Source organism: Acinonyx jubatus, chromosome A2 (genome assembly GCF_027475565.1).
Source record: "Acinonyx jubatus isolate Ajub_Pintada_27869175 chromosome A2, VMU_Ajub_asm_v1.0, whole genome shotgun sequence".
NCBI classification, from domain to species: domain Eukaryota; kingdom Metazoa; phylum Chordata; class Mammalia; order Carnivora; family Felidae; genus Acinonyx; species Acinonyx jubatus.
Window position 1 is genome coordinate 29,514,722 of NC_069383.1, and position 25,279 is coordinate 29,540,000.

Below are 25,279 nucleotides of genomic sequence, written 5' to 3' on the forward strand. Positions count from 1 at the left end.
CAAACAGATAATGTACAATTAAGAAGCTGGTATAAATATAAATCAGAGTTCTAGAAAACTAATGATCAACCTATACTGAAATCTTGTACCACAGTAGTAATTACAGCCACACTAACATAGCACCAATTACGTGCCAAGCATTGTTCTAAAGGCGCTGTTTATAATTGTTTAAGACTTCAGCAAACGATGTGTGTAACATTACCATTTTCCCAGTCTCATTAAAAAAAAAAAAAACTGAGGCAAAATTACTTGTCCAATCACATCGATCGTAAGTGACAGACCTTGGGCGTGAACCCATATACTTAATTATTAACCTACACTGCCACACCCTGAAGAAAATCAAGAGATTCTATGCCAAGTAATCCCTTACCAAACTCAGACTGATGCCTTAGATGGTTGGAAATGTGATCCTACTTTGCTTTCCTGATACATAGTATACTTTACAAACCTTGTCCCATGTCAAATGTCAATAACATAAACAATGTGCGACGTGAGAGGTAAACGCCATTCCAGAAATCCAAATGTGCTGTTTGCCCAAATAACATTATTATTAGCCTGAGAAGAATACGGTTACTCCCCCTTATCTGCAGTTTTCCTTTCTGCAGTTTCAGTTCCCTGCTATCAACCGCGGTCCAGAAGCAGATGGATGGTCCTCCTTCTGACGAATCGGCAGAACGTCAATAGAAGCCTAAGTTTACGTCAGAATGCTGCGTCATTACCTCGCTTAGTTTCGCCCAGGCATTTTATCATCTCCCATCATCGCATGAAGGGTGAGTACAGCACAATAAGATATTTTAAGAGATCAAAACCACATTCACATAACTTTTATCATAGTCTGTTGTTGTAAATGTTCTATTTTATTATTACTTGTTTCTCTTACTGTGCCTACTTTATAAACTTTATTTTATACAGGTATGTTTTATATAGGTATGTTTATAATAAGAAAAAGCATAGCATATATAGGGTTCAGCACTATCCAGGCACCCACGGGGGGTCTTGGTGCATATCGCCTGTGGATAAGCACGAACTGCCATATTGGCCTGTGTTTCTCTTCAGTTACATAAGTAGATACATTTGGAACTAATCCCTACAGAGATTTGGGAAATCAATACAGGAGAGTTGAAGGGAAGGAGACTAGAGAACAAAGGGGTACCATTGAGAACCTTGTTTCCTTCCCCGAAGCCCCTAGCACCTGGTAAATTTCCAAAAATCTCATCAGAAAGCATAATATATTTACAGCAATATTTATCCTCTTGACTATTAACTCTATGCCAAATATTCTTGCCTACATTATCTTTAATTACGTCCAAGCCCCACAAATTAGATATATCATCCCCCCATTTTGCAGATGTTTTCCAAGGCTGCAAGAATTTAGCATTACTAAGAATCAAAGAACTTGTGGTTGTGGAAGTGGAATGAAAAATGGAATTCCTCTGATTCCAGTGCGTAAATGTACTTTGCGTTGTCAGTCCTAGGAAAGCATCTATCTCAAGCAGCAGTAGCCCAGTATTTCCCATGTCACCTAGTGAGGACTTGTGGCTCAAGCTGAATTGACAAGATTCCTGCCAGCTTTATATTCCAAAGAAACTGGTTGTTCATCACATTTATGCCTATTCCTCTGTCTATGTGTATATCTGACAAATCAAAATTTGCAGGGTGATCAAGCATGTTTAGTAATGTGAAGAAATGCCTAAAGATAAGTGCAAATTAAAATTAACACCAAAATAGAGAAATAGGTTATGCATAGTGAGTATATCAGTCAGGATGAGCTAGGTTATACTACAGTAACGACAATAACAAAAAATTAAACTGTCTGTGATTTGGCCAGACAAAAGTTTATTTTTTGCTCACTTGAAGCCAGATTAGGGTTCAGGTGACTCTCCGGGATAGTCACCTTGAATGTGGTTGTTTGGCAATCCAGGCCACTTGGAGCTTTTGGCTTCTTCTCAACACGTGTTTTCACAATTTCAGGGAAGGAGAGTGCTGATGTGTCTTGTACTGTCAACTTAAATATCTCCATACAGACATGACATACATCACTTCACTTCCAACCATTGGCTCTCCAGTGTGCCTAGAAGGAAAAGAGAAACAAACAGTGAGTAATACAAGTGTCTCCTACACAGAGCAAAAATCAAAAAAAGAGAGAGAATATAAAGTATAAAATAAACAGAGAAAATCGATAGAGTGAACTGTGTTATGATTGCATGATTGATCATGTTTTTGCTATTTTAGGTACTGAATGTTAAAAATTATTCTAGAGGTGCCTGGATGGCTTAGTCAGCTAAGCGTCTGACTCTTGATTTTGGCTTGGGTCATGATCTCATGGTTCCTGGGTTCAAGCCCGGCATCTGGCCCCCATGCGGCTCCTAATCAGGCTCCCATTGGGCTCCTCACTGACAGTGTGGAGCCTGCTTGGGATTCTCTCTCTCTCTCATTCTCTCTCTCTCAAGATAAATAAGCTTAAAATAATTATTCTACAGTCTTTCAGAGGAAAAATACATGAATTTCCACTGTTAGAGTTGAAACACCTCACTACATGTTACCCTGTACCTTCCATCAGTCTTTGAGATGTTGCTCCGTCTCTGAAGGCTTTTTAGTGGGTTGAAGAGGTAGATAAGTAAGGGTAAAGAGACTGACTATGACAGCAGAGCAAATAGTTTATATTGCACAAGCAAATCACTTCCCTGATTTTTTCCTACCTTTTGTTTTTACCTTTGAAAAGAAAAATGTTGTTTCCATTTATATACTTGAATATCATGAAGGCATGAACTCATTGGTTGTATTTATAATAGCACCAGTCTTTCTATTGCTGCTTAGAAAATGAAAAATAATTTTACTGCTTTTAGCTTGGACCCCACTTCTTTCATTTTAAAGAATATAGTTTTAAAGAGAATCATTGCTGGAAATAAGGGCCTGAGGAAAGAGCATGGTCCTTCAGCTCACTTGAGGGACATCGTGTTCCTCTCTATTGTATTCCCCAGAGCTAATGTAATCTAAGTGACATACAAATTGAATTGGCTTTCCAGATTTTCATATACTTGTAACAGGTTGTTGAAGAATATAGACTGATAGAGGTAAGAATATAAGTTAAAAATTGTTCCCGAACTGTCCTCGATAGTTACTATGCTATAAATTACTTTTTCCATCTCTTACTGAATCTTTGTCAGAGTCTATAAATTTTCCAGCCACTTTTGTTTATTAAGATTCCAATCAAGTCTGCAGCATCAATATTGTATGGATTCAAAGCTCTTCTTCTTCAAGGATAGAGTCGAGTAGCTTGGTGGTGGTACTTTCTTCTTACAAGATTCTTCCTCCTAAATCTCCTAAAAGTTCTGACTTCTCTAAGCCTGGGGATAGAGATCAGAGAGAAGTGGCAAATCTTTCCCCATTTGTCTGTGTGATGACACAGTCCTCCTCTTACTGTGTTTTTGTTTTGTTTTGTTTTTGTCACTTTTCTGACTGCCATTGATTCGCTATCTATGCTTTTTGAAGAATATTTGGTCTAACTCTTGATAGTTCAGCAAATATGTTGGTCCTTTTGAGCTTCTCCACTACAAAGTTTTCTTTTGTACACCATCTAGAGTTGTCTCCACTTTTCCCCCTTAAAGCACACAACCACTGATCTACCCCTCGGGACTTTCTGGCTGGTTACCTTACGGTACGTCAGTGGGAATTGGGAATCTGTCTCAGGTGAAGTACTAGAAAGATGGGTGAAGCCCAGATGTCTTCTGAATTGTCCATTCTGTCCCTAGGTGTGTTAAATCATGGTAAGAATAGATGGTCCTCCAAAGATTTCCACATCGAATCCCTGGAATCTATGAATGTGTCATGTTACATGGCAAAGAGAAATCAAGGTTGCAGACAGAATTAAGGTTCTAATCAACTGACTTTAAATGAGAGATTCTCCTGAATTACCTGGGGGGATCCAGTGTAATCATGGAGGGCCTTAAGAGTGGAAGAGGGAGGCAGAAGGTTAGGTCAGAGTGGTGTGACGTGAGGAGGACTTGACGCGCTGTTACTGGCTGTGAAGCTGGAAGAAGAAGGTTACGAGCCAGGAAATGTGGGAGACCCCTAGAAGCTGGAAGAGGCAAAGAAACATCATTTTCTAGAGACTCCAGAAGAGAAGGCAGCCCTAGGGGCACCTTGACTTTAGTTGAGCGAGACCTGGGTCAGACTTCTGATCTACAGAACTATAAAATTGTCATGTAAAGCTGTAAATTAGTCTTAAAGCACTAAATTCGTGGTAATCTGTTATGACAGCTAGAAAACGAATACACTGGACAATCCTTGCGTTCTTGCCATGCCAGTGCTTCCAGTTGCTCCACGTGGCTGCCTCTTCTTTCAGCCTGGGCTCCCTTTCCTCAACTCAGCCCTGTAAAGGTACAGACTAGCAGTGCTGCAGCCCAGGTAGTGTCAACATGGGGAACGAGGGGCGCTTTCCCTTCACACAAGCAGTGGCCTTCTACTTACTTTTGAGTTCATTTTTTCCTGAAAGTATACATTTATTGCTAGAGTAAATGTTTTACAAAGCTCTTTGCAAAAACACAGCAGCCTCTTGCCATCAGTACCTTCTACCGTTTCCTCGTTTACAGAGGCAACCGACTTTAATTCATTTGGCTATGTCTTTTGGTAGTCATACCTCTAAAAGACATGCTTATATTGCTACTTCTTGATCTTTCTCTATCTGTTGTCTTCCCCAAATGGAAAAATTATCCATCCTTTACCTACATCCTTGCCCACCATACATAAAATCTCCTCCCTCCCAACCTCCCAAGAGGGTTATGTTATAATTTTGTCTTAACAACTGTTAAGAATTTATATTGTTAGGGTGCCTAGGTATCTCAGTCGGTTAAGCACCCGACTCTTAATATTGGCTCTGGTCATGATCTTGTGGTTCATGGAATCTGGGCTGACAGTGCGGGGCCTGTTTGGGGTTCTCGCTTTCCCTCTCTCTCTGCTCCTCCCCCCTACACACACGCGGTCTCTCTCAAAATAACTAAATAAACATTTTTACAAATCTTAAAACAAGAATTTACATTGTTATGACATGTAAATCCTCACACAGTATACTATGGTTTTCATCATCTTTGGGATTAAAATTGTCTTTTCTGTTAATTTTTTGATTTTCTGAGTACACATTATGCTTCCACCTCAAATATTTGCCAAATAATAGAAATCCTCTCCCAATACTTTTAGAGACAACAGGTGTTCTACTTTTAGTATTTTCAGAGAAAACACAGCCATAAACTGATCTGCTTCAATCTGGACTGGTTGCCTCTAGGTCCCTGCAAACCATTCCTCCTGAGATCTCCTTCCATTGTCTTCCTGAGGGTTCTTTAAATTTTTTTAATGTTTATTTATTTTTGAAGGAGAGAGGCAGAGCATTAGTGGGGGAGGGCAGAGAGAGAGGGAGACACAGAATCTGAAACAGGCTCCAGGCCCTGAGCTGTCATCACAGAGCCCAGTGCGGGGCTCGAACTCACGAACCTGGAGATCATGACCTGAGCCCAAGTTGGACGCTTAACCAAATGAGCCACCCAGGTGCCCCATCTTCCTGAGGATTCTTGTCACCTCTTGCTTGTGCCAGATACGTTTCCAGTGTCCACTACTGGGAAAGTATGAGCAGGAGGTAAAATTTGAGGATTTTGTCTATCTAAAAACATCTCTTACCCTCGTCTCTACCCTTGTCTTGATTTTGTCTGGGAGTTGAACTGAAAATAATTTTTGCTCAGAATTTTGAAGCAATTGCTCTGTTTTCTTCCAGCTGTCAACAATATTGATGTCAGACTTCCAAAGCTATTCATACTCTTTTTTTTTTTTAAGTAATCTCTACACTCAACATGGGGCTTGTTCTATGAACCAGGATGCTAGTCCTCAGCAGATATTGAATCTGCCAGTGCCCTGATCTTGGATTTTCCAGCCTCCAGAATTATAGCAAATAAATTTCTTATAAGTTGCTTATAAGCCTTCCAGTATATGGTATTTCTGTTATAGCAGCTGAAACAAACTAAGGCACTCCATAAATTTTCCTTCCTTCCTCCCACCCTCCCTTCCTCCCTTCTTCCCTTCCTTCTTTCCTTCCTTCCTTCCTTCCTTCCTTCCTTCCTTCCTTCCTTCCTTCCTTCCCTCCCTCCCTCCCTCCCTCCCTCCCTGGGAGATCTTGTTTCCTAGGAGATCTTACCTTGCTTCCAACATGCATATTGAGTTTACTGTTTCCCTTGACATATTTTTAATTCTCAAGGGCTCTTTTTGGTCTCTAAGTGCATTTTAAAAGTAGTTTCCTATAATTGTTTTGTGTATGCTGCATTCTACCTTGTGTTTTATCCTCTCCAGAAACTAAAACCTCCATTGTCTACCAGGTTGGAGAAGCTATAGTAATATATCTTCTGATATATATACTATATAGATATACTATATAGATATATACTATACAGATTTTATATACTATAAGATATAGTAATATATCTTGATATACATATATATATATGGTAATGTGAATATATGAAATAAGTGAGAGGATCTAAGATTCTAATTTCTTCTTAAACAGACTTTCAGCCAATCTGCTGTTTTTAAAACCATCTTTTCCCCCTACTTCCAAAGCATCTGGTGCTTCCAACTACTGGAGTGTTTTCAGGGATGAGCAATGCAAATTGGGTTATTTATTGGCCTTCACCACTGCCAGTTTAGGATCCAGCTCTCTCAGGGCTGGTAGATCCATTAACTTTCATTCTGATTTTCAGATTCTGATTTTTCTCAGTTTATCTGCTTTTGCAAGTATTTTTTCTCCTGTTTTCTTTGTTCTTGTGATATCATTCCTTTAAAAATTCTGCAAACTTGTTTAAGTAGGGTTTTGATAATGAGTAGGGATAAAAGTATATGTTCAGTTGATTGTATTAAATACCTTTAATTGGGATGACACCACACATGTTTATGAACAATTCACTTAGAATCATCCTCCCATTCTAATCACTTGGCTTTGGCAGGAGTGGGGAAGGATAGCACAAAGAAAGAAAACCCTCTCAACACAACACTATCCTTCTTAGAGAACTTAATGCTTTCTGCCATTCCCTAGGTGGTGGTTGCAGACCTGTTTCTATAGCCTGTTAGAAAATGTTGTGTTAAGGGTCTCACTCAAATTTTTGTTTTGTTTTAGAATTTTGCATTTAAGTTTTGGCTTTGTACCTTAGCTAAAATTCTGAGATTACAGGGAAAATTCCACTCAAAATCCTATTATATGCTGACCTGGTTATTATATTTCCTAAGAAGTCTTTCTTCCCCAAGTTAAATTACAGAGTTGTTCCGAGTAATCAGACGGTTGATGGTAGTTATTTTGTTTGGATTTCTTTCACCTGTACCTTTTGATTATCTTGTGTCCTTGGTCTTAAACATAAGAGTAGGAACAGATTCTTTGTGTTTGTACTCCCACAAACTTATGCAGGTCTTCAAATGCTATTTATTTGGTGCCAAGAATGAGTATGTCATCCTAAATGAAGACCTGATTAGGAATATTTCATAACATATGGTTCTGTGTGTTGAAGAGTGGAAGTTTTGAATTACGGCTTGTAGGAAAAATCCTTGTATAATACCTTCAATCAAATCAAATAGACTACACTTATTGTATTTGAAGTATGTCATTTTTCCCTTCTTACTTTTTAAAAATATTTAACGGCTCAAAATAACTTTAATACTAGTTTTAATCCCTTTAACATATATGTACATACATCATAAATTCTTAGGACATAAGGTTAAGTAGTATCATAATTAATGGTTTATAGCTCTGTAACATCACTTCCCATTTTAGTGTCCTCTAATTCCATTTAAGGAACTCACCCTGGACCTGGATCTGTTTCTAGCAATAATAGTTTTTATTCATTGTCATTGTTATTTTATATTATTCTATTTTTATGAAGCAATTTCAAATGTGAGTTTATTTTTCTCTATGATGGAAACTAGACTGTTGATCGATGAATTTTCATGTGCAAGGGCTTCTTATTTAATTTTTTTTCCCCTGATGGTATGGCACTGCTAGTGACAATATTCCAAAAGACAACTCCATTGCTTCTGTGCCTAGGACCTAGAGTTAATTTTCAGCCTCATTTTTGATCTTACAAGCCTACTGCAAATGTGATGTTGGTAGAAGAAAGTTTTCCTCATCTTATATATCTTGCACATGCCTCTTGACAGTATTTTACGATACCATTTTTTACAAAGATTTAAATATGTTAGAACTATAATTTCTGGTAGTTGATTCAATCAAAGTAAAATAAAATAAAATAAAATAAAATAAAATAAAATAAAATAAAATAATTCTATGTTGCCATAAATTGATCATATTAGGGTGTTTCCTTAGCAAGGTGAAGCTTCAATCTTTGTTAAAGGGAATGACTACGTTTTGTAGGCCGCCAATCAGGAAAGAAACATAACGGGAGCAAGTGCTGGCTTTGGCTGGAATTGAGCCGTCCTGACCAAAGCAAAAGGGAAAAATGAACTCTAGCAGAGTAGTGTCAGTTAATGAAGGTTTGTCTTCATGTGCAGTAGACAAGATATTATAGTGAAAAGGCTGATGTGGGTTCTGAGACACAGAGACCTGTCAGGACTCAGCCATTTCCTTGCTGTGTGACCGTGAACAGATTACTGACCTGAAGCTCACTTGCTTCCTTGGTAAAAATTTTATATCTTACAAGGTTCTCATGAGGATTCAGTGAGATAAAATTTATGAATGTCCTTTGTAAATTTAAAAATCCCACGGAAATCCAACTGGTATGATTGTTTAATGCTTTCTATAGCCAAAGGTAGTTTAGATTGCATTTCAGGACTGTCTAACACAGTGTCTGATAAAGCATATGCTCAATAAATAGTAGTTCCTTTCTTTATCCAAGGAATAAAAATAAGTTTCCCAGTAATGAGCAATTATAAGATACCATAGCGATTCCAGCACAGCATAAACATTTGGGGGGTGGGGGAAGACAATTACATGGAATATTCTAAAGTTCATACAACCTGGTTTTCCAAGGATTATCATTATTGTAGAAAAAGAGTGACAATGCACATATGGTATATATGGCACAAGTGGTTTTTCCTTTTCACAAAAATAATACTAAATAAGCTAAAATTTACATAAGAAGTCAATAGATTAGATGATCATGATATAATAATGGTGAAATTTAACACTTTTGAGGAATTGGTAAGGAATTTAGAAATCTCTTCTATATTTCAATAAACTGGCATTATTCAGAGATCTCGTATGAGTAACTAGTTATTTACTTGAATGACTAAGTTACTAAGTAATCTATTTAGTGGATAATAAAACCAGAACTGAAACACGAATCTGTTGATCCTCAGCTTAGTCCTCTTTCTACAACACTAGGCTGACAGTTCTATCATTTATGATTTCATCCATTTGACAAGAATTTAGAATACCTTAGTCATTGACAAACATTCTATTATTAAACATTTCTTTTAAATAATAATTTTTTTCTGAATATGCTAGTTTTAGAAATTATGCTTCCTGAAAAATGCCCATTGATCCTGTACCTGTGCCTCATTGGCTCCTCCCCACCTATATAACTATGCTGGATAAAAGCAACTGTTCATTTCCTAACAGCAGCAACAAATCCCATGGATTACCTCCCTCAACATATATTCCAACCCCTTGTAGCATGCAGAAGCTGGAAAGCTAAAAAAAAAATCTACATTTCTCAGACTTCCTTGAAGCTACAGTTACACTCATCAGATGACCTGAGGGAGGCCTCTTTGGAAGTGAATGTGGGTAGGCATGTGGTCCCCCCACTTTTCATTGCAAATCAGACCAAGGTGACATAATTCTGGGTCTGGCAGCTGTTTTGGAAGTTCCTCATTGTACAGATACCTTAGTGATCACAGGCAGCAGATTTTTATACTTTACAACCTAATGTTCATAACCATAATGTTTCCTTGATATTTCACTAAATGACTAAATCACAATTTTATTAAAAATTTCCCCATTGCAAGTTATTGACTCTTTTCAATTGTTACTATTATGAACACTGTTGGAATATAATTCTGAATGTTTAAAGTTATCTCCTTTAAAATTTTCATACCTGAGGATAAATTCATAGATATGAGATTAGGAGCTGAAGGGCATACTCACTTCTATAGGATTTTGTTCTGAAGAGATGCCTGTGTAGGGGCCTCTTCTGGGCAGAGGACAGAGGTATGTATGGATGTAAAAACTAGGAGAAATGTAAGTTACCCTCTAAGACCAGGCAACAGTTGTTTTGTCCTGACTTCTCCCACATACTTACAGGCTGAGCAGACTCTTTATGCCACTCAAAATTAGGGACAGGAAAGATGGTGGAAGTTTAGGGAATCCTCCCTCTGGACAGAGTAGGAATGGAGAAGAAAACTTCAACTTGGCTTCTATGCAGACCCTGAGAAGGAAAATTGGGATCTACAGACATTTATAGAGTTAGATACAGTTACTGTATATGTATTTAAATAATTTATAATTGTTATACAATTATGAAAAATTTGAAATTTCCTATTTTAAATCATTAAACTTTGCCAATTTCCTTAGTAATGTTCATGAAAATAATTTGAATGAATAGGGATGCATTTATGATTGGGAGCACCAAGAAGGGGAGGAAGCAGGGACTGTGCTGCTTTTCAGAGCCCTGCTAGAAGAACACAGCTTAATTGTGGACCACTTGATGAGGTGAACTGGCTGGTCCCTTCTCATGTGTAAGCCTTGGATGTAGTGTCTCAGTCAAGTGTGTCCGGAGATTGAAAGCTCTTTTTTTGTGAACAGCCAAATACACAATGGTGTCTACCTAAGTGGTATATCCAATGGGACTAAAATCCATTAACAATATTTTTTTTTTTTGCTTTGTTAACACTAGTGTTCTTAACTTAATGGTTTAGTTATTCTATGTCTATCTTCACGAGGTTTTTTGGCAGAACAAAAATGTCTAAAGTAATATTTAGCACTGAGAACATAAATAAATTCAGTTGCAGTATATCTGTAACATAGTTAACACAAAGTAACATCTAGCAGCAGATAAAAAGCTATGACATTAAAAAAAATGTTTGCGTGAGCATTGTCAACTCAACTAAAAATGTGTATTAATTACCTGTTTTGTACCTTGTACTACGTACCCTAGGGATGGGGAGAGAAGGTAGATACGAAGAACCACAAGAGAGGTCTGTCCTTGCCCTCAAGGAGCTAGCAAGCTCTATTTTAATGAGTACTACTAGCCATATGGACATTAGGGGAAATCTATATTGTGTATGCATGCGTGTGTCGCAGTTTTGCTGTCTGTAAATATGGTGTGGAAGCGCTGAAGTCTCTACTGCCAACGTGTAAGTACATGAGCAAATGAGACACCTCTTCAGCTACTGTTCTTGTGCTTATGTTTAACACATTTTTAAAAAGTGGTTATTGGATATACCCAAGCTCTTTTTTATTATGGAAATAGATATCTTATTAGGAATTACGGGCCCTCCATTCTGTCTGATGTGTTGAGTTTTCAAGCTGTCCTTCAGGATAAGTGAGTTGCAAAATATAATGATGCATGCCTGTGTTGGAGGTGAACAAGAACAAGTTTCAATGTATGTTGAAGTTATTTTAGAGCAAATTTCACAATGCTAATTGTCCTTCAAAGTAATCTGTCTTAGAAGTCAAATCTAACCAAAGAATTGAATGCCATCTATTATAACAAATGTAAAACTCAATCATAATTTATTACTATGACATAGGATAACACTACATAAGTATAAACATTTTTTGATAGATATGAAAAATTGGGCAAAAAATTCGTAATAATCCTTCAATATCCACTCAGTCTCATAAAGATAGGTTCACGTTTTTAATATATATTATCCTTAACTAAGATACAAAGAAACATTTTGTACTTTCATCACACATGTAGAGGAAATGATATTATCTAAAATTTTGGTTATTATATGTCGCTATATCTTATACAGATGAGATACCTCATATGGTAAAATTATATTTTTATAAAATAGCTGTTATTTTGTTTTACAAAGTTTATTTGGGAAATTATCAATTAACTGTGTCAATTTGATATTCATTAAAATGTTTATTCTGGAATTGTCTAAAATATCCATTGAACATAAACATGCCATCTGCAAAATAGGCAGCATTCCTTTTAATTCATTTAGCTGCTTTTTCTGACAAATATAATGACCTTTTAAACTACCCTTAATATAATATGTTTTATCGTGTAAGGCTTCATTTTTTTCAGCAATATGATGAATTAAAAGCAATACTTGAGCAGGAATTATATTGCACCTGATTAATTATCCCTAAAATTTTCAATTTATTTTTGGGCTTATTATTATTGAAGCTTAAATTGCTTAGAATTAAAAATGGAATGAACTAAACTAAGTTTTAGTGGAGTCATCCTATGCTGAAAGTGCATTTTGTGGCTTGTGTCAATTATGGCTTATACTGACTTGCTTTTGCTTCTGAGAAGAACTGAAGAAGATGCCAAATACGGCAATAAATCAGCGTGGGTTGGGAAATCATTGAAATTTCAAAAGTCTTTACACCTTTTGTAGCAGCCTATATAATCTCACAAAATGAGAAAATAAGTCATGGTGCCATAACATAGTGGTCTTTTATGTCTTTAAACATAAAATTTGTACTCATGTGACATTTTATTGCTAAGGTAGAAGTACCAGACTCTTGAAACTATTATAATACATAGTAAAAAGAGGAGACATTGTTTATGATTCTGTGCACAAATAGGAGGAAATGTAAATTATGTACTGAGACTAGGGAACAATTGTTTTTTCCTGATTATTCCATGCACCTACAGGCTGAAAAGACTCTTCTTCCTAAAATGATACCAATCAAAAGTAGGGGCCCGAGGATGGTGGAAGTTTGGGGAACGCTTCATCTGGATGGAGTAAGAGTGGAGAACAAATCGTGAAATGTTCTGTGAAAATAGCTTACCATCTGTATTAGCTATGTATTGCTGCATAACAAAATACTTCAAAAATTAACAGCTTTAAGAAACTAACATAACTATCTCACACAGTTTCTGAGGATTAAGAATTTAGGAATGGCTTTGCTGGGAGATTCTGGCTCAGGATCTCTTACAAGATTGTAATCAAACTGTTGGCTGAGACTCCAGTCTTTGAAGACTTGAGTGGCATTTGGATTAGCTTCCAAGTTCATTCATATGGATGTGGCAGGAAACTTCAGTTTCTCACCATGTGCTGCTCATGATGTGTCTTCTGTCAGCAGAAGTAATCCAAGATGGAGGCTATAGGCTTTATACACTACTCTCAGAATGGACACACTTTCTCTTCTACCATAGTCTACTGGTCACACGAATCAGCCTCGATAAAATATGGGACATAAGTACATAAGGATATGAACACTAGGAGCCAAAGCTCATTGGTAGTTATCTTGGAAAGTGGCTACAGTCACCTTTCACAGCATCCTTTTTTCCATCATTTATTTATGCATTCACTCATCTGTAAATACTTATTAAGCCTCTGTGTTCCAGGAACTGTGTTAGATCTTGGAGATAACCAAGGTAGACATAGTTTCTATGCTCATGGAGACAAAGAAGCACCAGATATTTATAGTGATTAAAGCTATGTTAAGGAAGCCCACAGATTATCTCATAGCCTCCCATAGTATTTTGTATTTCCTTAACATAGCTCTGGTTCTTGTCCGACTCCATGAGTGTAGGGAGTATTCCTACCCCAACTGATAATGCTTCTTCTCTGATTATTTTCACTTCTATTGCATCTTACTACATGTTCACTTCATGCACAGCAATGGAACTTTTCTTCACCTAAAGCGTCTTTGTCTTCAAAAGTGCTGATTTAAATAGTCCACTCTTTAATCCCAATTGATATTTCCAACTTCCTTATTTAATTGTACTGGGATTGTACTTAAACACTATTGTGATTTCTGGGCCATTTATCCTCATATTTTCTTCCCATCTGTCAGATTGCTCCTGTCTCCACTTCCCTTTCTAGCCTCATCATTTCTACAGTTCATCATTTTAATTTTCCTGTTGCCAATATCCCAAATTCACTTCCCCTTGTTTGACAGAATGCCAAACTAGAATGAACCCAATTATCTATTTATTTATGCCTTTGGATGACAGCTAGAGTACTGGAAGAAAAATCCAAAATAAAGTATATGGATTTCATTGTAAATTTATAATTATTAAGCTGAAAATGTATTCCAAGTATGCAAGTCAGCTTGTTCTTCAACTACACACTATTCTATTCCTTTTCTCCTCTCCTTAAATATCTGACCTGTCTGTACCCTTGCACTCTCAACTCTCAGCAGAAAACTTCTAAGGAGGAAATAGAAGCCACCATCTGGAGGTGACTCAACTTCTCTCTACTATATTTCCAAAAGTAATTCTGGTTGCACTCATTCTGTCTTCCATCCCTCCTCTTTTAGTCACTGGAGAAAAAGAAGTTTAACATTTCAACAGAGAATGAGTATTCAATGAAGCAAGTATCTGGCGGAGAGGAATCAGAAAACCTTTGAGTTTTAGGTAAAGATTAAAATGGCATAGGTTTAAAGCTCCTATTTTGAATTAGAGATGAGAAAATCTATGATTGGACCTAAAGAGTCACAACTACATAGGTTCTTCTGCTGTGCTTTCATGGCGTCCCACCACACTAACTCCCTTCCTTCTCCTCTATCACTGTAACTATTTACAAACCTATCTCCCTAGCCTCTTGTGTCCCCTGCTGAGGAGAGGGCCCAACTAAGAAAGAATGGCAACCCTTACGGCAATCCTTACAAGCCCTTAGCAAGTGCAACTTACAAGGCCAGGTTTTATGAGTGGGGTAAAGTGGTAAAGGCTGTGGGAGAAGTCAAGCAAAATGATGCAGTTTGAGAAAATAGAACCCAAGTATGATTAAAAATATTTTAAAACTTTTTTGGTAATGTTTGTATTTATTTTTGAGAGATAGAGACAGAGCACGAGTGAGGGAGGGGCAGAGAGAGAGGGAGACAGAATCTGAAGCAGTCTCCAGGCTCTGAGCTGCCAGTACAGAGCCTGACGCGGGGCTCGAACTTGCAGACCGGGAGATCATGACCTGAGCCGAAGTAAGATGCTTAACTGACTGAGCCACCCAGGCACCCCTAAAAAATAATTCTAACAGCCCCCCTCAACCTAACAGTGAAATGAGAGAGAAATAAGTGGGAAAACAAGGAAATAAGTTGGATCATGTACGAGAAATTATTAAATATAAAGGCTTCGTTTCCAGAAATACAGTGGATTCAAATGCGTGGCCTCTCAGGAAATATTTTCCAAATTATTAAAAACTTTGCCCTTCATCTCAGCATGAGGGTTCCTCACCTTCTTCAGTGGAAGACCCATGTGGATAATTGCTACAACTGTCCACACCACACATGATTTCATAACATTGGAGTCAGTTTCAAGAAATTTCATGGGTCCCATTTATTTTCTGATTGTATGACTAACTATTGATGGTCTCCCCATAAGCCCCGGAGACACATGAAAGATAAATATTTGATGATTTATAGTTATCTGTGGTGTTAAATTTGTTTCAATTTTTTATTGCTTTTATTGTTCTTTCTTATCTTTGAGTGAATCAGACAAGAAAACAATTTGAGGGGAGCAGCTCTCTTTTATGTTCTTCTATTTAGGACTGGCTACACATGGGTGCCCGTGCAGGTGTATGTATGTGCTGAGAGGACAGGTTTGGTTACCTCTTGCTCCCACATTTCTCCCACCATCCCCTCACTTTCAGGATTTCTTATATAAGAGGGTTGGTCAATGTTAAAATACAGAGTTAACAGAGATGCAATATTAAGAACTATTAGGTCCACTTAAAAGTGAATCATAGTCACTAAAGGCTGATAAGATTCATAGTTGAAAAAGGCATCATGATAAAGAAACATGATAAATAATGAAAAAAAGTAAAAAACCTGGAGAAGTACTTAAAATAAGACAATGGCAGCCTAATTGGTGAGGGTTCTTTGAAAATAATTGAAATCCAGATCAAATCTCATGCTCAGAGGTAATAATCCTAAAATGATTGATATGGTACAAGTTTTATTCATTAAAGTTTAAAAAGAACTCTATTATAAACAAAAGAGAGTATTTTGTAATGTTTATTTATCTATTTTGAGAGAGAGAAGAGAGCATGCAAGCACAAGTGTGTGTTAGTAGGGGAGGGGCAGAGAGAGAGGGAGAGAAAATCTTAAACAGGCCCTGCTCTGTCAGGGCAGAGGCTAATGCAGGGCTTGATCCCACAACCATGAGATCACGACCTCAGCGAAAATCAAGAGTCAGGGGCTTAACTTACTAAGCCACCCAGGAGCCCCCAAAGAGAGTATTTAATTGAATTATAAATGATGACAGTTTGTAATGCTTGATTTTATTTTTAACTGATTTTACCTTTTCCCTTTACTGTCTACATTTTGAATCTTGAAAACTTTGTTCTCTGTCAGTAAATCCATAATCAATGCTAAAAGATTTGTCACACACAAAATCAGTTATGTAGTAAGTAATGAATAATTTTGGAAACATTATTAGTACAATTTAAAAACTAAAAAAATCCGTTCATCAGTTGATGGATATTTGGGCTCTTTGCATAATTTGGCTATTGTTGATATTGCTGCTGTAAACATTGGGGTGCTTGTGCTCCTTTGAGTCAGCAGTCCTGTATCCTTTGAATAAATTCCAAGCAGTGTAATGGCTGAATTGTAGGTAATTCTTTTTTTAATTTTTTGAGGAACTTCTGCACTGTTTTCCAGAGTGGCTGCACCAGTTTGCATTCTCACCAACAGTGCAAGAGGGTTCCCATTTCTCCACATCTTGCCAACATCTTGTTTCCTGAGTTGTTAATTTTAGCCACCCTGACTGGTGTGAGGTGGTATCTCAGTGTGGTTTTGATTTGTACTTCCCTGATGTTGAGTGATGTTGAGCATCTTTTCATGTCTCTATTGGGCATCTTCTCATTTCTTCTTCTCTTTTTCTCATTGGATTGTTTTTCAGGTGTTGAGTTTGGGAAGTTGCTTACACATTTTTGATACTAACTCTTTGTCTGATATGTCATTTGCAAATATCTTCTCCAATTCTGTTGGTTGCCTTTTAGTTTTGTTGATTGTTTCCTTTGTTGTGAAGAAGCTTTTTATCTTGATGAGGTACCGGTTCATTTTTGCTTTTACTTCTCTTGCCTTTGGAGACATGTCAAGTAAGAAGTTGCTGTGGCTGAGGTCAAAAACGTTTTTGCCTGTTTTCTCCTATAGGATTTTGATGGTTTCCTGTTTCACATTTAGGTCTTTCATCCATTTTGGATTTATTTTTGTAGATGGTGTAAGAAAGTAGTCCAGTTTTATTCTTTCTACATATTGCTGTCCAGTTCTCCCAGCACCATTTACTAAAGAGACTGTCTTTTTTCCATTGGATACTCTTTCCTGCTTTATGGAGGATTAGTTGGCCATGTATTTTTGGGTCCATTTCTCAGTTCTCTGTTCTATTTCATTGATCTCTGTGTCTCTTTTTATACCAATACCACATTGTCTTGATGATTGCAGCTTTGTAATACAAGCTAAAGTCTAGGATTATGATGCCTCCAGCTTTGGTTTTGTTTTTCAACATTACTTTGACTATTGGTTTTTTTTTTTTTGTGGTTCCATACAAATTTTAGGATTGTTTGTTCTAGCTCTATGGAGAATGCCGGTCCTATTTTGATTGGGATCGCATTGAATGTGTAGATTGCTTTGGGTAGTATTGATATTTTAACAATATTTGTCCTTGCAATCCATGAACATGGAATGTTTTTCCATTTCTATGTGACTTCTTCAATTTCTTTCATAAGCTTTCTATAGTTTTCAGCATAGAAATTTTTTATGTCATTGGTTAGGTTTATTCCTAGGTATTTTATGGTTTTTGATGAAATTGTAAATAGGATCAATTCCCTGATACCTCTTCCTGTTGCTTCATTATAGGTGTATAGAAATAAGACCACTTTCTGTACATTGCTTTTACATCCTGTGACTTTGCTGAATTCATGTATCAGTTCTAGCGGATAGAGTCTTTTGGTGGAGTCTTTTTGGGTTTTCCATGTAGAGTATCATGTCATCTACAAAGAGTGAAAGTTTGACTTCTTCTTTGACAATTTGGATGCCTTTTATTTCATTTTGCTGTCTGATTGCTGAGGTTAGGACTTCCAACACTATGTGAAACAACCGTGGTGAGAGTGGACATCCCTGCTGTGTTCCTGATCTTAGGGGGAAAGATCAGTTTTTCCCCATTGAGGATGATATTAGCTGTGGGCCTTTCATATATGGTTTTTATGATGTTAAGGTATGTTCCTTCAATCTCAACTTTCTTGAGGGTTTTTATTAAGAATGCATGTTGCATTTTGTCAAATGCTTTTTCTGTATCTATTGACAGGATCATATGGTTCTTATCCTTTCTTCTATTAATGTGATAAATCATGTTGATTGATTTGTGAATCTTGAACCAGCCCTGTACCCAGGAATGAATCCCACTTGATCATGGTGAATATGAATAATTCTTTTAATGCACTGTTGAATTTGATTTGCTAGTATCTTGTTGAGAATTTTTGCATTCATGTTCATCAAGGATAAGAATATGTGGTATATACAATGGAAAACTACTCAACAATGGAAAAGAATGAAATCTTGCCATTTGCAACAATGTGGATGGAGCTGAAGGGTATTATGCCAAGCAAAATAAGTCAGTCAGAGAAAGATATCACATGATTTTACTCATGTGGAATTTGAGAAACACAACAGATTGACATAGGGCTAAGGGTAGGAAAAATAAGATAAAAACAGAGAGGGAGGCAAACCATAAGAGATTTGTAAATATAGAGAACAAACTGAGGGTTGATGGGGCTGGAGGAAATGGGCGATGGGCATTAAGGAGGGGACTTGTTGAGATGAGCACTGGGTGTCATATGTAAGTGATGAATCCCTGGATTCTACTCCTGAAGCCAAGATTTTACTGTATGTTAACTAACTTTAGAATAAATTAAAATAAAAAAATAAAGGGAGAGAAGAAACAAAAAAAATTTAAATAATTCATATTAAAAAAACCTAAAAACTAAAAAAAAAAAAAATATACAGTTGAACTCAATGGAGACAGGTAAATTTCAGGTGCCAAAATGAAAAGGGGCTGGGGAGATCAAAGCAAAGCAATAAACACGTGTTGATAATGACATGACTTACGGGATTTGGAAGGTGGAGCTAGAGTTTTCATTCTTGTGTGGGGAAAAGAGATCAGGCCAGGGAAGAAGGTGAGTTGGAGACTGAAGACTGATTTATTCTCTAAAGCTCACAATCTCTAAAAACCAGCCTCCTACTATCTCTTTCTTGTATCCAGGAGAAATCTAGTACCTATTACTTAGGATAAATCAGTGACTGTTATTGAGTAGATCTTTTCTTTCCAGAGAAAAGGAAACCAGTTCAATTATATGGTCCTCATAACAAGGGTAGATCTTAATGTAATGCCATATTTGTCCAATGAAAAATCATTGAGTCCTTTTTTCCTTCCTTCTTCCCTGCCTCCCTCCCTTTCTTCATTCCTATCACTTTCCATTATTTTGCTCCTTTTCAGAATAGTACATATTCCTGATTGATGATTACAGTTCCAGCTCAATTCCCATATGGCACAAACTTGAACATAATTTATGATTAAAACCAAATGTGGAGATAGTGACGTTTTGTACTTAACAATTTAAGTTGCCAAGCAGGAGTGGCCCCAGTAGAAGATTCAAAATCAGAAGGAAATTAATATAAAAACTGGTACAGGATTTATGAAAACTGTGGTATATGGACATTTGCATAATTCAGGTTCTATGAGATCTCTCTATCTCTTTCACATGCACACACACAACACTTTTTATGTTTGCAGTTAAAAACTACACACAACATAAGAAGAACTATTATAGGGAGAGTATCAAATTTTGAAAATAGAATTTTTACCATAAGAACCAGAAATATGAGAACAATTAGAAAGACCTTAAACATTATACTTATATAGATTATAGGGAGTTTCTTGTGACTCCGCTCACTGGGAACCAGTCCTCCACCTGCCAGAGTAGGCTTCTGTACTCACTTGTGGATGTGGTTAGGTGCTGTGGAAAGTGTGGGTGAGCTCTAGCAATGCCACTGTGAACTTAGTCCAGAGTAAATCAAGAGTTTTCTTTAGGCGACCCTGTAGTGATGGCCACCGTGATCAGTGGAGCAAAATCTTCACACTCTCTTTGTGATTGTGGTGGTTGACAATAGACAGAAAACTACCACAGCAGGTGGAAGTCCCACATGCTCTCTGAGAAGACAGGCTGGTTTCTCTGATAAAGAAATGGTTACAAGGAAGTAATAGATGGGTCAATTAAGCATCTCTTTCCGGATGACTCGTATTATGATACATAGTTCCTTTGTAATTTTTTTTTTGCAGTAGATGGTATTGGTGAACCCGGTGTCCTGGCAAGCAGTGGAGCTTTTGTAGCCCTCTTGTTATGAGATATTTCTGGAATGGGTATTACTGGAGTGATATAATTAGGAATGATTGATGGAGAATGTGTTAACATAATGTAAACATACAGACAAATGTCTTCTCATACTCTAAACCTGACGGATACAGAAACACCAAAAAGTCGGATTGTTATGCTGGAAGTGTCTGCAAAAAATGTAGTGCCTCAGGATTCCTGCCACAGCATCAAAGTGGCAGTGAACTCCACCCACTGAATAGTGTAGGCCATACAGCAATGAGTAAAAGAAATTGGTGTTACAAAATAGGTAAGTAAGACATTATTTACTGCTTTCTGAGAGACTGTGAAATTCAGTCATACATGCACTTTGGAAAGAAAGATTATTTCATTTTAATTCTCAACATTTAAAATTTCCAGAGATAAAGCTATCAACAAGATGGAGGATAACAAAATGAGAGTTTCTAGAGGTCATTCCATATAAATGGAATCCTTTAATATCATTTTACAGGAGGTTTTTAGAAGCATTATTTTGAATGGCTACAGAAGGTATGATGGTTGAGATATGACTGCACTTAAAAATATAAATTGTAAGGTTGATGTGTTAAAACTCTTCATGGATCAGCACTACTTTAAAAAAGGACAGTTGCTGGCACTCTGTGCGGTCACATGAAAATTCACCGTGAAGTCTGACTTTATTATAGTAGCTGTAAATGGGATAAGAGGTACAAGTTTTATGTTGCACTATGAGGTTCCTACCTACACCACTAATAAAATTGATGAAGTCATTCACATAAGTGGAAAGGAACTTGGTGCTCTCACAGATTAAAGCTCTATACACTGTTATTTACAAAGATTTTGTTTTCACTGTGAGAGTCACAGTTGAAGTCCTTGAATAAAATGGTTCATCTTCTACAGTAGTGTTCTCTAGTAGAACTCTTGGTGGTGCTTAAAATATCCCATACCTGCATTGTCCATCATGGTAGCCATCAGCCATGTGTGGTTCCTGAGCTTTCAGAATGTGGCTAGAATATCTGAGAAACTGAATTTTTAATTTAATTTAAGTTTAAATTTGAATTCAAATAGCTGCATGCGATCAATGATTACATTATCAGGCTCTCCATCTCTACAGCACTGATTGGTGTCGAATGAATGTAAGGGTTCCAGCTTTGTCTGCTCTTGCGTATGTGGCAATGTGATTAATTACCAAAAACAATCCTGAGGGTAAAATAGTTGATCATTTGTTCAGAATTAATGGAAATTGAAGTTTAAAATGAAATGATGTGGATTTTAAGATAGCTGACATCCATAAGGGAATAGTTGAAATTCAAGCCAATATTAAATTTCCAGGGGCACCAATACAAATTTAAGGGAGGCCATTTAACAAGCCTCAATAGTAAAGAAGATATAACAGGTAATGAACAAACAATTCAAAGCCTCGAGCATCTAAAAAGTAAAACAGGCCTGTTGTGAAAACTGTCCATATTCCATTATCAAAAATGATCCAAGCTTTTTGGACCGGGAGATATAATTTTTAAAACTTCAGGTAAAAAAGGGGAATAACTATCAGTTAGATAAAGAAACATTTTCTGTATTTGCATCCCCATATTGTGCTATGGCTGAAGTGAAAGACTTCATTCCTCATGTCCACAAAGATAATGAGGGGCTGCAGTTAGAATCCGAGGCAGTCTCCACTGACACAGTAACTGCCACCAGAGACACTGGAATAGTGACAGAGGTGTGTCCATTCATGATGGTAGTACTGTTCCACAGGGTCCAGTGTGGTTAGTGAAAGATTAAATATCCCACTGTTCTGCAGTCAAAAAACAAGGTGAAAGGTTGTGGACGTTATCTGGCTGGTGATAAAAATATGCACTCTTATAAAGTAATTGCTGTAACTCTTGTCAAAACACTAAAGGATAGAAGCAAGATAGTAATAGAAGATGCAATTCCTCAGTTATTATAAACTTTTCTTTCTCATGATTTCTTAAATAATTACAGGGTAGAGTTTGCCACACCAACAACGATTTTAACATTTCAGGAATACTTTCTAGTGTATGGATTTATATACAAAACAAATATGTACTAGTATTTTATTAAAAGTGAAGTAGAAGGAGTTTAAAAAAAGAAACAAAGGAAAGCCTTGGGCAGTGTGAAAATAGAACAGGAATATGTGCAGCACAGTGGTGACTTTCTGTAAATGAAAAATAATTATTTAATTAAAAATAAACAATGAGTGATTTAGAGAGCAAATAACTGAAAAAAAGTGTTAGTAAATTGGAAAATAGGCCTAAGGACATTTCTGGGGAAAAAGTACAGAGAAACAGAAGGAAAAATTTGAAACACAGGTCAAGAGAAAGATAGGTTTGAAATGATGTGTCTTCATCTACTGTCCAACACTATTTTCTATTTTTTTTTTAATTTTTAACATTTATTTGTTTTTGAGGTGGGGGGAAGGGCAGAGAGAGAAGGAGACACAGAATCCAAAGAGCGCTCCAGGCTCTGAGCTGTCAGTACAGAGCCTGACATGGGGCTCGAACCCACAAAATGTGAGATTATGACTGAGCCGAGGTTGGGACGTTCAACCGACTGAGCCACCCAGGCACCTCTATTTTCTTAGATGAAAGCCAGAAGAAAAAATGATCTAATAAATCAACATTTCAAAACAGAAGAGGAAACAAGCTACTATGAACAAGTGTCGGTAGAAACAATAAATAACAAAATCAGACCCTCAAGGATCCAAACATAGTAATGATCAGAAATATAAAACAATTTATGAATATATGTTTAAGGGAATAAAAATAGGAACCACAAAAATAAGTAAGTGATAAGATTTAAAATAGCAAAGCAAACCTGGAGAACAAACCAGAAATTCAAAAAATAAAAAAATATATAACCATTGAAACTACAAGATGGATTTAAAGAAATTATTAAGGATTCAGCAAAGAGGAGGAAATGGAAAAGACAAGTTAGGACATGTAGATAATAGAATGTGAAAGGGTTACATACATCTAATCAGAGTCCCCAAAGGGTAGAATTGCAAGAGTGGAAAGAAATAATGTTTGAAGAGATAATGGCTGATTATTCCCAAATTGAGGAGACATAAATTATCAGGCTTGGAATGCATCTCAAATCGCATAAGGATAAATAAAAATAAATCCAATTCAAGATATATTTATTAAACTGCAAAACTCCAAAGGTAAAGAGAAGATATCAAAATGCATGGAAAAACAGCCTACCTATAATGCAATGTAGTTTGATTCACTGCAGGTCTCTTAAAAACATCAGCAAAAAACCAGAAGATGATAAAGTAATATCTAGATAAAGCTTAGGAAAAAACTATCAACATAGAATCATATACATAGCAAACTATTTCTCAAGATTGAGGAATATTTCTTCAAGCAAGCAAGACACAGAGTTAATTACAAGTACACATTCTTAAGAGGAAATAATACAGAAAGAAGGGAAAAAAATCTGTCTCAGACTAAACAAAGTCTAAGATGCAATTAGGAATGAAAACTAAGACATTTTAAAACATGTGAGTTAGCCACAAATCATCAGCTATAATAATGTCTAATTTGTGGGGTTAGTAAACAACCAGATAAAACTTATTTCTGGGCAAAAGAATTGTATTACATAGGAATTGTGCTATAGGAGTTAAAGCCCTGTATGTTAAGTGTATGTTAAAAAGAAGGTTGGGTGATGCCTGGGTGGCTCAGTTGGTTAAGCATCTGACTTCGGCTCAGGTCACGATCTCACTGTCCATGGGTTCAAGCCCCGCGTCGGGCTCTGTGCTGACTGCTCAGAGCTTGGAGCCTGTTTCAGATTCTGTGTCTCCCTCTCTCTCTGACCCTCCCCCGTTCATGCTCTGTCTCTCTCTGTTTCAAAAATAAATAAACGTTAAAAAAATTTTTTTAAAAAGAAGGTTGGTACTGATTAATTTTTGTCTTAAGTTAAATATACATGTTACTTGTAGAATACCCATTAATAATAAAAATAGAGTAACATTCAAATCAGTAGTGGAGGGAAAAAATGCAATATAGAAAATGCCACTAGAAGGCAAGAAGACAGGAAAGAAATGAAGGTTAAATATATCAGTATTTATATTGGTAAATATAAAAAGTAAGAATGTTAAATATATCAGTAAAAGTAAATGTAAGTGGATTAACCTCCCCTTAACTCCCACACACAGAGCTAAAAGGCAGACAGTTGGTTTACATGTTACCTTCAGAAAATATATATAAACCATGAAGTTACAGAAGGTTGATATACTTTTAAAAATGGCCATGTAAATTTAGATATACCTGTTTTTCCCCTATAAACCATTCAAAAGCAATAAAGAGAATAAACATTAAAACTACAAATACAAATCTGTTTCTCTTAAATTGGGTAGCAACAAACACATTAAGTTCCCAAAGTTCTGGAGAGAGGGCTGGCAAAGCAGTAGTCAGAACAGGAATAGGAAGCAGGACTTCATATCCACCAACTTCAGGAGTTTCAGAAGACATAGTCTATCCTAAATTCCTTGTTGGCAACAGTTGAAATGTGCTACCCAAATTGTTTTATGACTTTCCTTTGGTTCTCTTCTAAGAGTTCGAGGAGTCCAGACTAAACCAGGAACCACTTGATGAAGAAGCCACATTTGTAGGAATTAGGGCTGTCTCTTTAGCCCTAGTGGGAAGGCAAGTATTATAAAAATCCTGTATTGCCCATCTCCATTAGGGTCATAGGGAAAATTCTTACTAGCCTGAAACTCTTTCCTTTCCCTTCCCTCAGTACAGGACTGGTTAAGGTAGTTTTCAGAGCC

General features: G+C 36.7%; 1 long non-coding RNA gene across 1 annotated transcript in view; it reads left to right on the plus strand.

Moving 5' to 3' along the window:
• Positions 1-619: 619 nt before the first annotated feature.
• The window catches only part of LOC113604129 (uncharacterized), a 205,185-nt gene continuing 180,525 nt past the window's right edge, over positions 620-25,279 (plus strand). Inside the window, exons 1-2 of the long non-coding RNA XR_003425970.2 lie at positions 620-770; positions 1,972-2,095. This is a non-coding gene — a long non-coding RNA (uncharacterized LOC113604129). The remainder of the gene's footprint in view (positions 771-1,971; positions 2,096-25,279) is intronic.